Source organism: Triticum urartu, chromosome 7, assembly GCF_003073215.2.
Source record: "Triticum urartu cultivar G1812 chromosome 7, Tu2.1, whole genome shotgun sequence".
Taxonomy (NCBI): domain Eukaryota; kingdom Viridiplantae; phylum Streptophyta; class Magnoliopsida; order Poales; family Poaceae; genus Triticum; species Triticum urartu.
Genome location: NC_053028.1, coordinates 714793809 through 714816001, shown reverse-complemented (window position 1 = coordinate 714816001; position 22193 = coordinate 714793809). Strand labels below are relative to the sequence as shown.

The following is a 22193-nucleotide window of genomic DNA, read 5'->3' as shown; positions in this document are numbered from 1 at the left end:
ATGACAAATCTTCTTTTTCTACAGCCATACCAAGAAAAATCCTCAACTGAGTGATAGTCTTAGGTGTTGGCCATTCTTTGATGGCAACTATTTTGTGGGGGTCTGTAGATATACCCTATCCTTAGATAACATGCCCTAAATACTCCACTTGAGGGACAGGAAAACTGCATTTGCTAATCTTAGCATATAGTTTTTATTACCTTAGAATGTCCAGGACTAACTTTAGATGCTTGAGATGAGCTTGTTTGGTCTTGCTATATATCGTAATATCATCAAAGAATACCAAAAGGTATTTCCGGAGCAAAAACATGATTCATTAAAGATTGGAAGGTAGCAGGTGCATTAGTGAGTCCAAATGGCATCACTAAGTATTCATAATGACAAAAATATGTCCTAAAATTTTGGAATGTCTTCTCTTCTCATTCTTATCTGATGATAACCTGATCTCAAATCAAGTTTGGAAAATAGTTGTGCACCATGTAGCTCATCTAATAGATCCTCAATGACAGGAATATTGAATTGATTTTCTGCACTTAACCCGAAAGCAAGTTTGAAAACAAGACCTGCTCTGTGAAGTGATGGAAGTAGTGAAGGTTTAGGCTTCGGATCTATGAAGTTCAGGTTTTGAAGTAGAGGTCAGAGGCTAGTGCGGGTAGCCCTGTCGGAAAATAGAAAGAAGAGGCTGATGCACCTGCCCGGCGGTGGGTGGGTTCAGCTCGATCAAATGGGATAGGAGTTTTTTCTCTATCTTGCTCCATGGTGTTGAAGCAGTGCATCCAGAAAGCTGTGATTCATGGGAGGGAGCAACTTCAATAGCTTTGGCTGTGAAAACTCTTGGTCTTGGAGCATCAGTGTCATCAGTTCACCCAAGATCAGCAGGACAAATAACTACTAGGTTTGTGCCAAAAAAGCATCTTGCGTGACGAGGAAAGAGTGGAAAAAGAAAGAGATTCATCAGCTATGGAATCTGACAGGTATCGGTATTGAACAGAGGGGGCTGTTCACAAAACATCCGATGGATGGTAATGGTGCTTCCCCAGCTGCTGTTCCTACTCCTTTGGCTGGTGCCAAATCAGGTGACTTTGAAGTTGAAGCTTGCCTGCAGAACGATGTAACCATACTGGTAGTACTATGATTGCCTTAGAGCGCAGATGTCTCTGTCCCTAGGAACGTGATGCTTAGGTGCGAGGTGAAACACAAGTAGGAGATCGAGAAAAGAAATCATACGGATTGCAACCTACAGATGAAGAATCGGCTTCATTGTTCCCACCATCTATATCAGATGTTTAATAAGAATAGGAATCGAATAAGCTGCTGATTGACTGAGGAAGCATTTGAAAAGAAAGGAAGGGTGATGCTTGTTAAACAAAGCTACGTGTGGGGCCGCCACGTATAGCTGTAGTTTCTGCTGTAGCATCGGTTATTTTCGTTATTGCTGTAGTAGCATCGGTTATTGCTCAGGTTACGAATGACCCAATCTATCTATGGCAACCACCCCTACTTTTAGTAGAAGGAGATGCGCACCTAGAAAAGACGGATGAAAGAGAACCTGCCCTTCTGACTTCTTCTCTTGTCTGTCCTTTACGCAAAGCGATCTATGGTCTCAACAAGCCCCGATAGCGTAGGTTTTTGAAGTTCAGCACAATGATTATGTTATCCAGGCAGGGTTTGCTCGGAGTGATCATGATTCGGCCATGTTCGTATCAGTTTATCCTCGAGGACGTGCTATTCTGTTGTTGTATGTTGATGATATCAAACTGACTGCTGATTACTGTGTTACCATATCGCTGATCAAGTGTCGCCTTCATCAATTATGTGCTATGAAGGCGCTGACGCGCCCTAAGCCTTTTCTTGGCATGGAGGTCGCACATTCTCCTCTTGGATATTTGGTATCTCAGATCAAATAACGTCATGACTTGATCACTCGAGCTCAACTCAATGATGAGAAGACTGTTGACACTCCCTTGGAGCTTTTCGTTAAACTCCGTCCGACTGATGGCTCACCATTATCTGTTCCGACGCAGTACAGACAGTAGGTCGGCAGTTTGGTTTATCTGACAATCTCTTGCCCAGATGGCCTTTCCTAAGAAAGTCAGCCTTTCATGGCTGCCCCCCAGTCAGTTCACTTTGCAGCAGTTCATCAGATTCTTAGATATATTCGAGGTACCTTTTCTCGAGCCATCCTTTTTCCCATCATCGTCTTCTTTAGAGTTGTGTGCAACTACTGATGCCGATTGGGCCTTCAGATAGGTGCTCAACTACAGGCTTATCTATTTTATGGGGAGACGAGACACTATCTTGGATGAGATAAAGCAATAGACAGTTGCTCCTTCCACTGCCAAAGCGGAGTACCGTGCCATGGCACACTACTAGATAGATTGTATGGCTCCGTTGGTGACTTTCTGATCGCGGGTTTCATTTGAAAAACCCCAACACCATTCATCTTGCGTCAAATCCGGTCTTTAATGCAAGAGTTTCATTTTTGGCCGCTACTACGTTCGTCGAAAACTTCTTGATGGCACCGTCATCTCATTACCTTATTTTTTTTCCCTTCGACTTCGGCTATGACCAATGCCCCACCTAGCTGAATAGGCGTAACAAAGCTACCTGAAAAAGGCAAGGTGCACCTTAGATTGAAATCGACAAATTGCGTTTTGCCAGATGGATTCTTTAGAAAGATTCCTGGATAAAGTTCAGTAGAATATTTAGTTAGAATCTAAATAAAGGCGCATACGTGGGCGGGCAGGGGGCCCCACTACTTCTTCATTTAGGGGGGGGGGGGGGGGGCTAGCCTCATGACTTCCCACTGGGCGAGGGGTGCACCTAACCCACCTACTCACTCATCAATTACGGTGTTCAGCTGACTTGCACAGAAAGACCCCTATTGTTTATTAATTTGGCGCCCCATCTTTTGATTGACTGTTGTAAACTAATCTTTTCAATGTTCAATTCTACTCTATGTTATTTCTGTGAATGCTATTTCGATCTAAGTGGTCCTATTCTCTGTCCCGTGTTAGGAAGCATTACTCCTCTTTTCATTCCAAATTCTTCAATAAGACCGATACGATTGATTTGTCTGTGCGTTTCTCTTATTACTTTTTTGTATCCCCCTATTCCTCGGATACAATTCGATCCTTCTATGGCCAAATCTCAATTTGTGGAAAGCCTTCGATGGCTTCCTTATGAAAACATCCATTTGTATATGGGTATAGACGGTCTTTCATTATTCTTCGTGATATTGACCACATTTCTGATCCCTATTTGCATTTCAGTGGGTTGGTCTGGTATGAGAAGTTTTTGGGAAATAGTATATTACAGCATTTCTAATTCGTGAATTTCTAATGATCGCCGTGTCCTACATGCTGGATCCTCTACTATTCTATATTCTTTCCGAAAGCGTGCCAATCCCTATGTTGTGCGGAGCTAAGCATCTTCTATTCGCTGGGATCAAGCTTTTCCTCTGCAGGGGCCTTGTGCAGTAAACCCCCTACGGGCGGTCCCCCGTCGTCGTAAAGTAGTAAAGATCCCCGCGAAGCTTTCGTGAAGAGGGGTAGTCTTGTGCGTAAGCATAGCATTTCTGGTCGAACCACCGAACCACACATCATTTTTTGGTGGGAGGGTACTCCAAGTAGTGGGTACCTCGTAGGACCTCGACCCGCCTACTCAGGTCTTGTATGGATATGCAGGAAGGGGTGCTCCTAGGTGTGTGTAGGGGGTGTGTTTGTTCGCGAGAATGAATTCCTCGTCAAGTCAGGGGGGTGTGGACACACGGTAACGGCTACAAGGGATAAAAATAAAGGAAACTGTACCCGACCAGGGATGGACGTAAACTCGTAAGCTACCGAGGGTAGGGATAATCGTCCAGGTCTTATTAAAAAAAGCCGCCCCGCCACTACAGGCAGGTTAGTTCCTCTGTCGTTGCCGGAGAGTTCTTGGCGAAGAGACCTTAGGATAAGTTGCTAAAACAAACGGAGGGGAGGATCGACCCGTTCAGTAGAATTCCGAAGAAAGATTGTTGGCAGCAGGTGGAGACATTTCTTTGCCCCCTTCCAAATAAATGCGGGCAGGGTAGAGCTCGGCAGAGGGTTCGAGAATAGGGTAGGGTTTTTGACGGTCAGGTCCCCTACCACTAGTCCGGCTAGCCTTCTTTCGGGCAGGAAGCAGGCCTAAACGACGGGCGGGCATCTCCCGCTACGCAAGCAGCATTGTTCGCCACCACCCGAGAAGCAAAAGATTCGAGAGTCAAGGCGGAAAAGACAAGCATAGTGGTCTAATGACAAGGGCCGACGACGGAAGCTCGGGACGGAGCCGTATGATGCGGAAGTCTCACGTACGGTTCCCTGAGAAGGGAGTGGCTACCCACTGGAGCTTCGACCAACTACCACCGGTCAATTCCGCTTTGGGGCCACCCCTGACTCTACCATCATTATAGGGGTATGGGGTTCGAGACAAAGAAAGATCAAGGCAGCATATCAGTTTTTCCTATATAATTTACTTGGATCCATTTTTATGCTATTAGCTATTTTGTTGATTCTTCTCCAAACAGGAACCACCGATTTACAAATTTTATTAACCACTGAATTTAGTGAGCGGCGCCAAATCCTTCTATGGATTGCTTTTTTCGCCTCTTTTGCCGTCAAAGTGCCTATGGTACCAGTTCATATTTGGTTACCCGAAGCCCATGTAGAGGCACCTACGGCTGGATCCGTCATCTTGGCTGGAATTCTTTTAAAATTGGGAACCTACGGGTTTTTAAGATTTTCCATACCCATGTTTCCCGAGGCGACACTTTGTTTCACTCCTTTCATTTATACTCTAAGCGCGATTGCTATAATATATTCTTCCTTGACCACTTTAAGGCAGATCGATCTTAAGAAGATCATTGCCTACTCCTCAGTAGCACATATGAATTTGTTGACTATTGGTGTGTTTAGTCGGGCGGCGGCCATTAGGTCACCTATTTTGAGTTATGGACACACAAGTAAGGCCAAAACATGTGTGCCGGGCGTGTGACCCATCAACCTACTAGCAATAGGGGAGAAAACTTAGCATGTCGCAACAAAAGCGTCGATTCGAGGCGTCAGCAAAACACCGCCGTTTGTTCCTAAAACAAAACCCCTTAGCGCCCCGGGACGGGAGTGGGGGACAGCCCTACGCAGACAGCAGCAGCACCGGCTCTACGAAGTCCGAATCGAATCTTTCGGTTGGCTTTCCCGTGAATAAGAATTGTTGGGCGCGGCGAAGCGAGCGCTTCTAGCTGTTTTGCTTGCTTCTTTCTTATTGTGGCGGCTATTATGGCGTGGCTGAAATGAACGAAAAGCGAGATGATTCAAATTGATTGATAGATGGCCTGATCTGTTCTGATAGATCGAAAGGTTTTCTATCAATAATAAGGGTTGACCTCTTTCTATCTATTGATGATACAAGATATCTATCTATTCTGGATCCATCAGAAAGAAATCGATATGTATCTTATTTTTTCTACATCGTATGTAGAGCGCCCAAGCGTTTAGCCAGCTCAGTTCTATTATCCATCGGTCCAATGCACTGGCTCATCTCATGGAGGGAAAAAGCAAATGTAGTTAGTTGTCTTGTTGTTGTTCGCCGCCTCGACACATTCCCCGGCATCATCCCACATAGAAAGAAAGAGCGTGGAGCCCCGGCCTGACCTGTAAGTCCGCTAACGTAAAGCGAGGAGTTGAGCCTGAACTGGCGAACCGAAGTCACTTTCGTAACCATACTTCCTACAGCTAACACGTGTCTAGTCCAGCGGGAACGTGAATCCCCCGCTGGCCATCGGGGACCTAGTGGTAAGGCCATGATCCGCAGGGGAAGGGATCACTCATTCTTCTATTGGGGACAGGTGCATGAACGACAACTCCAAACGTCAGACATCCGCCGCCTATACCTACCGTTTAGGTGGCACCAGCGAGATCCAGCTAAGGTAAGGAACTTCGTGTCGCGGCTGCTCCACCCCGCTGCGGTCTTTTGAACTGAACTTCATTGCCTTCCCGCACGCGCAACGAATGGGCGCTGTGTCGTCGATAAGTTTTGGGGCGAGGGGGCAGAGAGAGACCAGAAGAATGATTCATTTGGATCGACGAGCCATTTCGCGAATCAATAGAATGTCTCTCTATCCATATCTATTCTATCTTTATATGACGGGCCATTAAAAAAGAAGTATTTTTTTATGGCATGCGGGATGATCGCGCCTAGTAGCCACAAATCAGCTGCGCTCAATATGCGGGATTTCCGTTGGATCAGATCTTTCGCTTTGACGAATTTGGACCTAGCGAAAAGGCCTCTAAGCCTTTGCGCAAACAAGCAAAGTAGAAGCAAGACAAGGAAGCGGAGCTGTCGTAGAAGCAGTAGCTTCCCCCGAGAATATACAATACAACAGTAGCGACCATGAATAAAAAAGCCCCTTGTTTAACGAGTTCGCTGCTTTTCCCAGGCCGGAGAAGGGCAACTACTTATTGATTGATCGCCTTTCTTTGATATGTGTTCAATTTAGTACAATACAAACTACAACTAGATCAAAGCGGAAGGGCCACTCACTATAGAAGCTATAACTAGAAAAGCCCTAGCCAATAGTTTAGTAGTCGGCCAAACCCCCATGCTCACGACATGTTCTTGATATTGATTGAATTGGAGGGAGTCAGAGACTACCATGGAATCCTTCCATAGTCACCCCGGTGACCTTCGTCACCAAAGCGTCACGACAGTTTCCAAGACCCCTCATATATTCTCCAGTGGGGATCAGTCGGAGCACGTAGGAATGCCGACCACTACATATGCCGCTGGCGGAGAAAGCTCGAAGAGCTTCCCTTCATTCGCTTCGCGGGAATCGCACATAGCACATAGCTGGAAGTCAGAGGGCCCGTACTACCTGCCTAACCCTTCGCCCCGAGGGACCGTAGAACAGAAAGCGCCTTCGAAACAACTCGGCAGAAGGGAAGGGGCCTATGTATTTGCATGACCCCTACGGATTTGACCCTACCTACACCCGGAGCCAATCCCCTACCGATCCTGCCACCACGCCGCAGAACAGGAGCTCGTGTGGAACCTTGGATTTCTGGCATAATAGCGGTGGAAGGTATCAAAATATTACAGCCGCATAACCATAACATAGTATATACGCTAAGGTCGGCCAAAATATGGACACCCAAGGGGCCCGACGCGCACAATCCTATCCTATCCGAGCCCGTCATTGCATGCACTTCGGACAGCCGTCCGTAGCATCATAAGGACCACCTCCCTTTCGAGGTACCCAAATGGAACGGTCTTTATTTGTGTTGTCGGTTGGTCTTTCTCAACGTGGTCTATAGCACGAAAAACCATTCTTTACAAGATAGGGCCGTTCACATGAAAGAAAATACAAAATCCATTCTTCATGGTTGGGCACATTTCTCCAAATCCTCCAGGATCACAAGTGGAACGCTAAGCAAGGGTGGGGAGGCTGCGAGCTCCGCGTCGAACGGAAAGAAGCAAGCAGGGGGTGTTGCCGTAGCGCGCGGGAGAGCAAGCATAGGCAACCAAACTAAATAAGGCTACAAAAGTAGCTAGCTAGCGTTTTTAAGCTGGCTGCCTTTTCTAGCACGTGTACTCTTCTGTGGAGTCGCACGGAACGAGCCTTGTCTTCCCTACAACGACTAGCTCCCTTTTCTTGTTCCGGTCACCCTTCTCTTGCCGTGGAAGGACTTTTGCCTGTGGTGTGGTCCAAACCGTGGGCGGAGTCGCCCTCATCCCCCCATTGCTCAGTGCTCCCTGCAGCTTCGCTGGGCTTTACCCGCTTGGGCGTGGGATTCTATAAGAGAATGAAAAGCTCTCTTTTTACAATAAAACGCGAACCGCACGGAGCCCACCCTTTTTCGTTTTCTGCCGCCACTGGGTGGCCGCAGGGGAAACACAGCCCGGCCGCCTCTCGGGAAAGGGGGTGAGGGAGTCCTGGACTAGGGGGTGTCTGGATAGCCGAACTATCATCATTTGCCGGACTCCAAGACTATGAAGATACAAGATTGAAGACTTCGTCCCATGTCCGGATGGGACTTTCCTTGGCATGGAAGGCAAGCTTGGCAATACGGATATGTAGATCTCCTACCATTTTAACCGACTCTGTGTAACCCTAGCCCTCTCCGGTGTCTATATAAACCGGAGGGTTTTAGTCCATAGGATGAACAACAATCATACCATAGGCTAGCTTCTAGGGTTTAGCCTCCTTGATCTCGTGGTAGATCCACTCTTGTACAACCCATATCATCAATATCAATCAAGCAGGAGTAGGGTTTTACCTCCATCGAGAGGGCCCGAACCTGGGTAAAAACATCGTGTCCCTTGTCTCCTATTACCATCCGCCTAGACGCACAGTTCGGGACCCCCTACCCGAGATCCGCCGGTTTTGACACCAACATTGGTGCTTTCATTGAGAGTTCCTCTGCGTCATCACCTATAGGCCCGATGGCTCCTTCAATCATCAACAACAACGCGGTCCAGGGTGAGACTTTTCTCCCCGGACAGATCTTCGTATTCGGCGGCTTTGCACTGCGGGCCAATTTGCTTGGCCATCTGGAGCAGATCGAAAGCTACGCCCCTGGCCATCAGGTCCGATTTGGAAGTTTGAACTTCACGGCCGACATCCGCGGGGACTTGATCTTCGACGGATTCGAGCCACGGCCGTGCGCGCCGCACTATCACGATGGGCATGATCTAGCTCTGCTGCCGGACAATGCCTTGGAGGCCGCACGAGAGTCCGCTCCGGCCCTTAACTCGGAGCCGACTGCGCCGATCGAGGATGGGTGGCTAGACACCACCTCGGGGGCTGCTACCTCTACGGCGATGGAGCCGAATACCGACCCTGTCCCTTGTGAAGCTCATGACTCCGAGGTGCCAGACTCCTCGCCGGACTCTGAACCTCCCGCGCCCCTACCAATCAAATCCGATCGGGTGCCGATCATGGAGTTCACCGTTGCGGACATCTTTCAGCACTCGCCTTCTGGCGACATCCTGAATTCGCTAAAGTATGTCTCGTTATCAGGAGAGCCCTGGCCAGACTACGGTCAGGACGGTTGGGATGCGGACGACGAAGAAATTCGAAGCCCACCCACCACCCACGTTGTAGCCACTGTCGACGACCTAACAGACATGCTAGACTTCGACTCCGAAGACATCGACGGTATGGACGACGATGCCGGAGACGACCAAGAACCAGCGCCCACAGAGCACTGGAAAGCCACATCAACTCACGACGTATACATGGTGGATACACAAAAAGGAAGCGATAACGAGGAACAACGGGACGCGAGGAGGATAATTCCCCTGAAAATAAGCCAAAACGGCGACGCAAGCGCCGTCCGAAGTCCCGCCTCGATAACAACAGCACCCACACAGACCCAGCCGTAGAGCAGGGCGAACCAGTGGATGACGAACATGCCACCAAGCAACCGTCCGAACAGGATGAATTGGACGAGCAACCCATCCCTGGCGAAAACAACAGTCTAGACGATCTCATGCCGGACACATCACCGGAGCATAAAAACCTCCACAAAATGCTCGTCACCACTGCAAGAAGTTTGAAGAAGCAGAAGCGGAAGCTCAAAACAGCGGAGGACATACTCAGAATGAGATGGAGCAAAGTACTCAAGACCGCAGATAAATACGGCGATAGTCACCAAGCAAAGAGCTACCCGAAGCGCAGGCTGCTTCCCGAATTTGACGAGGAGGCCGTAGAGCCCCCACAGTCAAAAAACAAAGAGGATGCCTGGTCGGATAGACGACCAAATGGCAAGCAAGGAGCGGCAAGCGGCGCCGCACACAAGCCGGTACACGATCCATATAAGGATCCTCGCAAAAAGGATGGCCCAGTCAGGTCCATCTATGGGCCAAGAAAGAAGGCTCCAGGGAGCAACACAACACGTCGAGTGTTCGAAAATAACGGTACACCTAAATACAGGGGCGCCGCACACCCCCTATGTTTCACCGATGAGGTACTGGATCATGAATTTCCAGCGGGATTCAAGCCCGTAAACATAGAGGCATACGATGGAACAACAGACCCCGGAGTCTGGATTGAGGATTACATCCTACACACACATATGGCTAGAGGAGATGATCTCCATGCCATAAAATACCTACCCCTCAAGCTCAAAGGGCCAGCCCGACATTGGCTCAAAAGCCTCCCAGAGAATACCATCGGAAGTTGGGAAGAGCTCGAGGATGCGTTCCGAGCAAATTTTCAGGGGACTTATATCCGCCCTCCGGATGCAGACGATTTAAGTCACATAACTCAACAGCCCGGAGAGTCAGCACGCAAATTCTGGAACAGGTTCCTCACCAAAAAGAACCAAATAGTCAACTGTCCGGACGCCGAAGCCTTAGCAGCTTTTAAACATAACATCTGAGACGAATGGCTCGCCAGACACCTCGGCCAGGAAAAGCCAAGGACAATGGCCGCGCTAACAAGCCTCATGACCCGCTTTTGCGCGGGAGAAGATAGCTGGCTGGCAAGATGCAGCACCAGTGACCCGAGTACATCCGAGATCAGGGATGGAAATGGGAAACCACGACGCAGAAAAGATCAGCGCCGGACTAAGGAAAATGGCCCAAAGAGCACGGCGGTCAACGCCGGGTTCAAAAGCTCTCGGCCGAACAACAAAACACTGCCTCTTAAGGACAACAGTGACGAGCTATCCAACCTAAACAAAATCTTGGACAGGATATGTCAAGTCCACAGTACCCCCAAGAAGCCTGCAAACCATACCCACAGAGATTGTTGGGTCTTCAAGCAGTCCGGCCGACTTAACGCCGAACACAAGGGGCTCGACACACCAAGCGAGGACGATGACGAACCCCACAAGCAGAGCGCCGGAAAATAGAAGACTTTCCCACAAGAATTCAAAACAGTGAACTCACTTCAAGTGATAATAAGGAAAAATAATGCGGCACTAACTAAAATACGCGCCGCACGGTCCACCCCAGCGGAGTCCCGAAATTGGATGTCAAAACCAATTACTTTCGACCATCAGGATTACTCCAGAAGTATTCAAAACGCAGGATGGACTGCTTTGATATTGGATCCTATAATCGACGAACTACAATTTACACAAGTCCTAATGGACCGCGGCAGCGATATAAACCTGCTATACCAGGACACATCCGCAGAATGGGGATAGACCCTACCAAAATTCTCCATAGCAATACTTCCTTTAAAGGAGTAACGCCAGGCCCTTATACCAATTGTACAGGCTCTTTACTACTAGAAGTAGTGTTCGGTTGATCCGACAACTTCCGTCGCGAAAAGCTAATCTTCCATATCGCCCCATTTAAAAGTAGCCATCAAGCACTATTGGGACGTGAAGCTTTCGCTCGCTTTAATGCAATACCGCATTACGCGTCTCTTACACTTAAAATGCCCGGACCACGCGGTATCATCTCATTAAAAGGTAACTTCGAGTGTTCCTCGACCGCGGAAGAACGTGAGACTGCCTTGACAGCCACATACTAATCCGGCTTTGCTGATCAAAGCTCCTAAAACAGGTCATTCACACCCCGGACACGGTTAGACGAGTCCGGTATGAATAAACAAGGGGCTTACTAGCCGCATACCCCTTCACAAGGGGCTGCACGCATGAACAATGAGAGCCAATAAAGGTCAATTTTATCTTTTAAATCATACTCTGTTTTAAATACATCTTTCGCATGATATTTTTCCAAACTAAGTTCCTCTCTTTTTACAGATGAACTACGTGCTACACCCGTCCAGGATACAGCACAACGGAGACACAGGCGCAGACGTGCAGCAGGGACCCGTTACAAGGATTCTTTTCAGATTAAGACCCTGCGTAAACCTTTTTTACTGTCTCTTGTTGATACACATCCCCCGGTTTCTTATCATAACCGAGGAGGAGGCTGGCGTTTTGGCATCGGCCGCGTCAGAAGTTTTCGCGCATACCTGGACACTAGGGGCTTAGGGCATTGTTCTGCCTGTTATCATAAAGACCGAATACCTTAGGGAGTGTTCGGCGTCTCGAGTTAGGCCTTATATGCATCAGCTCCGAATCATGTCTTTGTTCAAATGTTGGGTTTGCCCGGCTCCTGTGTTTTGCTGGCTTACGTTCCGCTCTATCGGCTAACGCGGCACCAGGAGAACTATTGCGGTTGCGCCCCGGTTCGGCTGGGCGAGCGCCTCAGTAGAGAAAGCCGAAAACTGACTATCATGATATAGCGAGAGACTGGTCAACCACTCGATCGACCACCGGAATGTTTAGAATTCCTCCGCTTTGACGAAGGACCGTTTCCCGGTTAGGCACACACGCGCCCCGAGTTCGGAGAGCGCGGTGCCCCCAGGGGCTATATAGTAGCCCCACCATCGAACTCCTATGGCTAAGTGAAAGTGATAAAGCATTATAGTCCAGTTGCCTAGTTTGATACGCTATCACCTCCTTCACAGGACCAAGACGTTGGATTAAGTGTGAAAATGCGCTTTTTTGCAAACACCCCCGCACCATGTGCGTGGGGGCTGAAGCCGAAGACTGCCATCTTTCAGGTTATATATATATATATATACATTAACGGCCGCACAAGAGATATTTCAATACTTGAACGCACAAGTATAAAAAGCCCTTATATTATAAATATGGTTTTACAAATCATACATGTCATCTGAACATAACGCTTTTTGAGCACTGCGACTCTATTAAACGAGCGCCCGGCAGGACTTCCTCAAAATAGTGCTCGGCTGGTAATCGGCTTCTGTCCGAAACTCAGGATGCAACGTTGGTGGCATCCATCTCTGCCCAGCATGTTTTGACACGGGCGAGATCCATCCGTGCACCCTCTATGCATGCCGACCGATTCATCGATTTGATATGCGGTACCGCATCAAGGAACTGCTGCACCAAGCCAAAGTAACTCTTCGGCTTGGGCCTGTCCGGCCACAGATGAGCCACGACATCCTTCATAGCAAGTCCGGACAGCCTGTTCAGCTCAGCCCACTCAGCCAACCGATCGGTTAACGGAAGTGGACGCTCTGGACTATGGAATTGAGACCAAAAAAGCTCTTCCATTTCGTGATCCTTTTGGCTTCGGAAGTGCACGACCGCTTCCGCCGCACTCGCCGCCAAATTCAGATAAGCATCCTCCGCACCCCATAACTGGCTCAACTGAGCATACTTCGGGTCCGTGAACTTCCTACGCAGCAGAAAGGGCTTTCCAGCTGCGATATCCCCGGCCTGACGCAGCTCCTCCTTTATGGCCCTCATCGCAGTTCGAGCATCTTTGGCTTTGGAAGTGGCCTTCCTCAGGTCCTCTCGCTCCGCTCGGCGTTCTCTTTCGAGAAACTCATAACGGTCGGTAGCATCCTTCAGTTTCATGGCCGTTTCGGCCATCTCCTCTCTGCTTCAGCAGTGAGCAGCCTTTTTGGCTTTTAGCTCTTCGGCCGCCCTCGACGCAGCCGCATCGCTTTTTCTGGCTTGCTCCTTGGCTCGGGCAAGCTCCGCCCGAAGCTCCTCCATAGCAGCGGTGCCATTTGCATCAAGCATACATACCGTAAGGCGTGGGCATCAGCTCCCTTACCAGGTGACTGCGGAGAAGCCACCTACCTTGTGACTCGTCAAGTCGTATATTGACCAGCGTGATGTCCGCATCCGCAACATCGAGTTGCCGCTTCAGTTCGGCAACTCTATCAGTCCGGCTGGCCACCAAACGCTCCGCCCACTAAATAGGAACGGCGACATCTTAACACTGAGATTATGATCCTCGGCATGCCGTCATTTCTAACAACGCACCGAGTCTCAGGGGCTACTATCTATATAGGGCGCACTCTATGTGCAAAACTGTCAAAAGGTATGTCATTTTTACGTACCTCAAACCCCGCCAGTGAACTTCTAACGGCTTCATGCAACCCACTCTCAGCGGATGAAATCCTTTCAATCATCGTAATCATTAATGTACGGTGATCTTCTGAGATAGACGCCCTCTCGACCAGATCCTTCAGCTCCTCCGGCCGTACACCAGTTGGTGCCGAACTCTCCGGCCCCACTGGACTCGGGGAGACCCTCCGTGACGACACCTCAGGGTCGTCCGCCCCGCCTGACGGCGCGGCAGATGGAGGCGTCTCGCTCTCCATCATCTCCGGACGAAGATCCCCCGAAGACGAGCTCTTCTGAGAAGGGCTGAGATCCGAACTACAAGGTAAGAACTTCGGTTATCCTCAGAAAGAAAAACAGGGATGTCCCTCATTATGAAACTCCCCTTTTTCTACTAACGGCTCGCTGGAGGGCTGATTCCCTAGGGGAAATAGTGCGGCCGGGGCTTCTCCTGGCGCAGGACCCTCCAGTGAAGATTTCTTCCCCCGCTTTGAGGCCTTGGCCTCCGGATCTTCGGAAGCGGTCCTCTTCTCCCCCTGGAGGGAGGGATTCTCGATCCCCCCTTTCTTGAGAGCCTCCTTAGCAGAGGCGGTAGTTTTCCTGTCTTCCCCTTCGCCCTCTTCTGAAGGCGCAACCTCCAGCATCTTGACTAACACGGGATCTGGCGTGGTCTCCGGGAGGGGGGCCGGACACCGTATCAGTTTTGCTTGCGCTATCCACTCCTGTTCAAGGGATAGCTGGTTAAAAGGCAAGTCCATGATAAATAAACGATCGGTATGTCCGGACACAGGACTACTTACTTGAGTATCCGGGCGATTGCAGCTTAGGCCGGTGTCCTCGGTCAAGACCGGACACATCTCTTATGATCCGAAGGACAGTTTATACATCTCCACAGGTGTCGTACCCATGAAGTGTTGAAGAGCTCGCGGTCCCTCCGGATTTAATTCCCACAGACGGAGGGGGCGACGTTTGCAGGGCAGAAGGCGCCGAATCAGCATAACCTTCGTCACTACGACCAGATTGATCTCCCTCTCTTGGAGGTCTCGAATCCGGCCCTGCAATATTGGTACGTCCTTGGACGGCCCCCAGTCAAGCCCTTTGTTGACCCATGACGCCAGCCATTGTGGAGGGCCCGAGCGAAAGGCGGGTGGCGGCACCTGCCTGCTGCCCCTGGGAGCGGTGATATAGAACCACTCATGTTGCCACAAGCCGAGCTCCTCTTGAAAAAAGCCCTCGGGCCATGGAGCATCGGCCCTCTTACTTATAACTGCCCCTCCGCACTCTATCTGTTGCCCCCCGATCATCTTCGGCTCCATGTTGAAATCCTTGAGCCATAAACCAAAGTGAGGGGTAGTGCGGAGGAAGGTTTCGCAGACAACAATGAACGATGAGATGTGGAGGATGGACTCCGGAGCCAAGTCATGGAATTCCAGCCCGTAATAAAACATGAGCCCCCTCACGAAGGGGTCCATCGGGAAGCCTAAGCCCCGACGGAAGTGAGACACGAACGCGACGCTCTCACCAGGCTCGGGAGTGGGAATAACTTTCCCTTGGGCGGGCAACCTATGCGAAATCTCGTAGGTTAGGTACCTGGCGTCTCTCAGCTTTAGCACGTCTTCTTCCGTGATGGAAGAAGGCATCCACCGGCCCTGTAGGTCGGAGCCGGACATTGTCGAAGGTCGAAAGCGCCCGAATCTGGAGCCTTGGGTGTTGGAACTCGGGGCAAGGGGCAGATTCGATTAAGGATCGAAGGAAAGGGACGGGCCTTGGTCTCATTATAAAGGGGGAGAATACCAAGAGCCGTCCCCGTGACTGTTTGGAACCCGCCTTCGATGGAGGGGGCGGGGCAACGGGCGCGGTTGGGTTACCCACGTCCGTATTAATGAGAATCCAGGAATAATGGGACACGATCTCTGCTTCGACAAGACGTGCCAAGGAAACCGCTTCGCTAAACACGCTGAGGTGGAATAATAAAAACGATTCGAGTAAAGGCTTGGTTGTGGTGTGACGTTACGCCATTAAATACGTCAGTAGATTGAACGTGTGTAAATATTACTCTCTCTATGGTGGTATGTGGAATTTATTTTGCAGAGCCGGACACTATCCTGGTGTTCACAATCTTCTATGAATTATTCGAAGGAGGAACCCGCCTTGATATGCCGAAGACAATATGCGCGCCGGACTCGTCGTCATTGAAGCCTGGTTCAGGGGCTACTGAGGGAGTCCTGGACTAGGGGGTGTCCGGATAGCCGAACTATCATCATTGGCCGGACTCCAAGACTATGAAGATACAAGATTGAAGACTTCGTCCCGTGTCCGGATGGGACTTTCCTTGGCGTGGAAGGCAAGCTTGGCAATACGGATATGTAGATCTCCTACCATTGTAACCGACTCTGTGTAACCCTAGCCCTCTCCGGTGTCTATATAAACCGGAGGGTTTTAGTCCATAGGACGAACAACAATCATACCATAGGCTAGCTTCTAGGGTTTAGCCTCCTTGATCTCGTGGTAGATCCACTCTTGTACTACCATATCATCAATATAAATCAAGCAGGAGTAGGGTTTTACCTCCATCGAGAGGGGCCGAACCTCGGTAAAAACATCGTGTCCCTTGTCTCCTGTTACCATCTGCCTAGACGCACAGTTCGGGACCCCCTACCCGAGATCCGCCGGTTTTGACACCGACATGGGGGGTGGGCCTACCTATCCCGACGGAGCAGCTGAGAGGTTCCATATGCCGAGCCGAAGGGCAGAACTTCAGTGCGTGATCATAGTATGTCACCTCGTCTCGTCCTCGCAGTATCGATGAGTACCTATGCACTATGGTCTGGTTCACTGATAAGGAAGATAGAGTTGGGGTGTGGGTCTATGATGTGATACTATAGTATGCGCCGGGGAGAAAGATGCGCAACTCAAAACAGAAGCAGGAAGCGTGTTGTCAAAAATGTTGGAGGTTACCAGATCTCTGAGACTACCATCGATCCGACAGAGCGGAACGACCAGAAAAAAAGTGGAGTTAGAAAGCCGTATGATAGGTGGTAACTATCCTGTACGGTTCGGGGGGTAAGCGGTGTACTCTGGGGGAATATTAGGCTCTATCGAACATACAGGGAATTGGAGGTAGCATTTTACTTATGTTAAGTCATGGACTGGTTTCTTCAGCCCTTTTTCTATGTGTTGGTGTTCTATATGAACGACATAAGACTCGACTTGTTAGATATTATGGAGGTTTAGTGAGCACCATGCCAAATTTCTCTACCATTTTCTTCTTTTTCACTTTAGCCAATATGAGTTTACCCGGCACTAGCAGCTTTATCGGGGAATTACTAATCTTAGTAGGAGCTTTCCCAAATAAATAGCTTAGTAGCCACATTAGCTGCGCTTGGGATGATTTTAGGCGCGGCGTATTCCCTTTGGCTATATAATCGTGTGGTTTCTGGAAATTTAAAACCCGATTTCCTCTATAAATCCTCTGATCTCAATGGCAGAGAAGTTTCCATATTTCTACCTTTTCTTGTTGGAGGGGCGACCGTCCGTTGAACTACCAAAAAAGGGTAAACCAATGTGATCATGACATTGTAGGTGCTTGCGATGGGACGGATGCGACTTCCCTCATAAGTAATGGGTGGCATAGCCCGTAGCAGAAGTCCCCTTTTTTTATCCATTTCTTTATTACCCCAGAGGGGCCCACCCTGGTGGGACCGAGAGAAAGAAAGGACGGGGGGGGCGACCATGCATGGCACTTCTCGACCGTGTCTCCGAGGGACAGTTGAACGAGCAACTCATGAATGCGTGGGGGTGGGGGGAGCCAATAACTCGAACGTGTTCGGTCAGTTTTTTGAGCAAGAATCACAGCGTTACCTTACCTTCACCATGATACGGACTCCAAGTTCTTATGGCAGAGCACGAGGAGTTTCCTTCAATATGATGATGAGAATGGAAACCAGAAGCACGACTGGGTCTTCGTAGTCCGAGATCATACTTATATATCAGTCACAGTAACGTAAGCATGAGACTTTTTGGTAGTACCGGTGAACCAGGTGGCCGCGACGAGGGAATCTGGGACGGAGGACTCGTAATATCTCTATAGATCTGGCAAAAGCGAAAGACCCCTAACGTTAGGGGCTGACCACTGAGCTCACTCAGGCCCCGCTGGGCGGGCCAGAGTGGGTGCGAGCTGGAATTGCCATAGCTTATGGTTAGAGCAATAGGAAAGGGCCCAGCAGAGAGAACAGTCAGGATAACGAGCGCGGAGCCCACTTGGCAGGAGGCAGGAGCAACGGGCAAGTGCTTGCTTGGTAGGCCAACAGCCCTGTGAACCGGGCGGGGCACTCGACGAAAGGGGGCACGTTGAGCAAGTACGCAAAATTGGCCCTGCGGAGCTTTCAAAAAGAAAAGCAAGGACCACTGCGGGAGGTCGCACCACGGACCGGAGGTAGTAGAATGTGATCCGCACCGGTCAATATTGGATCAAACAATAGGGGACCGTAGCACTGGCCTTTTTTTCAAGACAATAGGTACTGTTCCCTACCGAGACAAGGGACACTCTCAACGAATCCTCCACGCGCTGGGAATACCATAGTTCTTCCGTGCGTCTTTATCGTGGCGGAAACAGAACAAGAGGGAAAGACCCGTCCGACTCGCCCAGGGCTCGAGGGCGAGCCATACGAGAGTGTGAGTCGAATTCTGTTTACGTTCTCGGTTTGGGTTCGGGCTCCTCTCGATCTTTTGCGTATAAGGGAAGGGGGAAGGAGTCTAAATCTATGGACATTAATGAACCACCATTGATGGACGCTGCACATGACACGAGAAATTCGACTCGACGGTCCGGTGCTAATAGAAGTCGCTTACTCTCCGTCTAGCGAAGGTGCCAGATCCTTAAAGTAAAGTATCTATCAGCCTAGTGTACCAACCACGTGGTACGACGGGCACTCAAAGACCTGGCGAATGAGGGCCCACCCCACCCAAGAGTGCTTATGTCATATGGGAACTCTCGGCTGGAAACAATCCTTATGGTTTTTATATCCGGTTAGAATAATAAGAAAGAATCAAAGTCCAGGTTGGTTGGTTAGCCTAGTGATAGGATACTATCTAGCTTGGTTCGGAGAGCACTTGTTGGGTTTCAGATTCGTTTTTTGCTAAATGTTACGGCCTAAATGCTGAACTATTGACCCTAATTGTTCGGATGGGCGTTCACCCCAAAGTGTTCCTGGACTGCATGCATACATCCGTAAGTATCTTAGTGCAACATGGAAAATTTCATTGAGAGGAATCAGCAAAGAAAAGAAATCTTCTCCGGGTGACAGGGCCGCCCCGGCAGCGTGGCTTCTCTACCGAGCAGGAAGCCACAAAAGCATTGTGCTCTTGTGACTGATCTTTTAGTAGGCTAAGTTGCCGAATTCTAAAATCACTACAGGCACGGTGCAGGAAATTGTGGTCGTCAAAACAATGTGTCCCCATGATCATTTTACATCACGATATCTTTTTCTTCTGGTTATGCGTTTTCCTCTGCACTTTTCTTTGTATTTCATTTATGGAATCGTCCGGGCAGAAACGGGCAAGAATCTCTTCTGTCGTAGAGGCCTCGTCGAGTGCGTCCGCTACGCCAGGAGATGATGATCCAAGAAAAAACAAAGTGGGACGGAGAGACGCCGATGGAAAACAGGAGTTGAGGTCAGAGCCATCCACAAGTCACACCCCGCCGAACCCTTTTCCTGAAGCACCATCTATTGATTTCTTAAGGAAACGCATTAAAATGGTTCTTAAGACCTGTCGAAATAGGTACCCGGCGGATCACCTATTACGCTCTACTTACTCGGATCTTCACCTTGAAACAGCGAGCGCGGAGAAACGGATCAAAATCGCCTAGGTCCTCGAAGATATGTCCAATCGAAGCCAAGATTTTGGGAGTAACAAAAGGGAGCAGCCCCATACCGACTTGATTATTCAAATCTGCGATTGGGAGCAGGATCACCTACAAAAAAGAAATTCACTGGTGTAGGTTTCTCTGCAGAAACCGAGGCCCCTACTTTCCTTCTAAGGGTAAGTCGGGGGAAAGAAGAGCGGGAACGAGGGCTTCTTTCACTGTTTCCCTAAGTTCAAAAGTGAATGAGGAAACGCTGTCTATGGTCTGGTTATAGCATCCCCTTTCTCAATTCCTTTCTGGTCAATAAGGATGGTTATAGCCAGCTTAGAAGGGAATTCTAAATGTAAGAAGTTGCTGGATGGTTTGCTCCAATGAAGAGGTACACCTAGGTAGGAGGGAGGGAGCTTTCCCACTTTGCAGACGAGTAGTTCTGCCGCTCCGCGTTGGATAGGAAAGGGGTGGAGAAGGTTCATTTATCAGGAATCTACTTGTTGCATAATGCACATGCCACAAACGATAAAGTGGAAGCACACTCAGCTCAAGAGGATGGTGAATTGATCAATAATCCCATGTCTTTTTTTGCTGAGAAATCTTGGATCAAGACATACAAGGTAGCATTGGTCAAACATAGGACCACCTAGGCTAGGTCATTCATTGCTTGGTCCGCTATATTTATTTTGTCTTCTAGTTCTCCACATGGACTTCCTACTACTCCGCCGAATCTCTCATTTGAGAAAGTAGGTCACCTGGGTCGGGTAAAGCAGCGTAGATAAGGCTGGAGTTTACGAACAAGTTGATGTCTACTAGGGCATTGACCGTACAAGCAGGTAAGTATAGGGCTCGGCTAGGAATTCGTTTATGCTTATATTTATAAGCTTTCTTCTCACTAGGTAGGGCGGGCAGTTGGTCTTATTGCCCTGCATCATATAAGAAGGAGTTCTTCCACGAAATAGAGGTCGTCTATGGTCTTTGTGGCATTGATGGATAGTACTGGTCTGTTGTCAACAAATAGACTGGCTAGGTCACAGTCTGCTAAGTCTACTAGTGGGATATGAATATGCATTAGTAGTAGTTATTGCTGCCGGATTGGTATTAACAGTTGGTCAAGTCTAACGTAACATTTTTTAAGTAGAAGGATAGGGCATTAATTACCTGGGGTCGATAGGTACACCTTTATAATAAATTATTAGCACAAAGCTCTCATATCACTTTTCATAGGTAGGCGAAAACTCTATGGTGATAGTGTCGTGTATATTGGCTTGGATTCTTTCTATTGCTATGGGAAAGGCATATCCCCACCCAGTTCTTCTTCGTCTTAATTAATAACTCCTTCCTGAACATCAAAGTACGATAGAAACTTACTTATATCTCGTAGGAAAACTAGAGAATGAGCCATCTCCATCTCGTAGAGAAACTAGAGAGGTGCTGGGCGCAGCTGAAAGGAAATCCAAGAAGAGTCCATGAAAGGCTAGCACGATTAGGATCCTTTGTAGGGTTTATCTCGGAAGAGAAGGCTATTGAAGCGAACATCTCTTCTTTGGGAGAGAGGGGAAGATCTATGCAGGACACTTAACCCGTGCCGGAGGACTGCACACAGCTGGTACAACCTCGTGTGGTACATTTTACATGTTCTTACAAGTCCGATGGTACAGTTGACCTAGTATCGAATTATTATAGATTCCGTTGGCAGCCATTGCCCCCCTGCATGTCGTCTGACATGACCGAAACGAAAATTTACACCCCCTACCAGCCCCCTGTCGGCATCGAAAACGGAGGGAAGTGCGTGTGCTGATGTTTAATCATGCGATGCCAATGATGTAAGCGCGGGCCCGCAGGTGCAGACAGGTTCGTCGGGGGCAAGCTTCAGAGGTGGGGGTACGATTGTGGAAGATCGCGTGGAGGCAGGGGTTGGAGATGTGATGCAAGGGTGCGAGGAATTTGGTGGAAGGACAGTCGTTAATGTGGAGTCAGGACGGGCGTGAGGCAAGAAGTGGAGGGAAGTGGGATCTAGATTAGAAGAGATAAATACGATATTCCTGATACCCGCGGACAATCCCTAGCCTAGCTTGGCAATCCCTTGAAAATGCAATGCATTTTCCCTTGAGATGAAATTGATTTTTCGGTGGCAACTAAAAAAAACTGTCAAATCAACTCACGCATATTCCCTTGGTTCTGTTAAGTACGCATATCTCCTGTTTCTATACTTGCTAGCTAGCAACCTCTTATCACACAGAAAGCGTGACATGAATGCATAGCCCCGTGTATACAACTCCTTACTATCTCTAATATACCATGGCTTGTTCGGCGCATAGACCTATTATTATTATCGGTCAGGCTTTCCTTTTGGCAGGTGATTACTATATATATAATATAGCGGGCTTTCCCTTATCCATTTTCTTAGATATCTGACTGTGTAGCGTAGTTCGCTGATTCCCGGGGCCGGCACGGCACAACCGGATCCCCAT

At 49.0% G+C, this 22193-nt stretch overlaps 1 pseudogene; it reads left to right on the top strand.

The window, feature by feature from the left end:
- Positions 1-2941: 2941 nt before the first annotated feature.
- On the top strand, positions 2942-19128 carry LOC125519615 (annotated as a pseudogene).
- The last annotated feature ends 3065 nt before the right edge of the window (positions 19129-22193 follow it).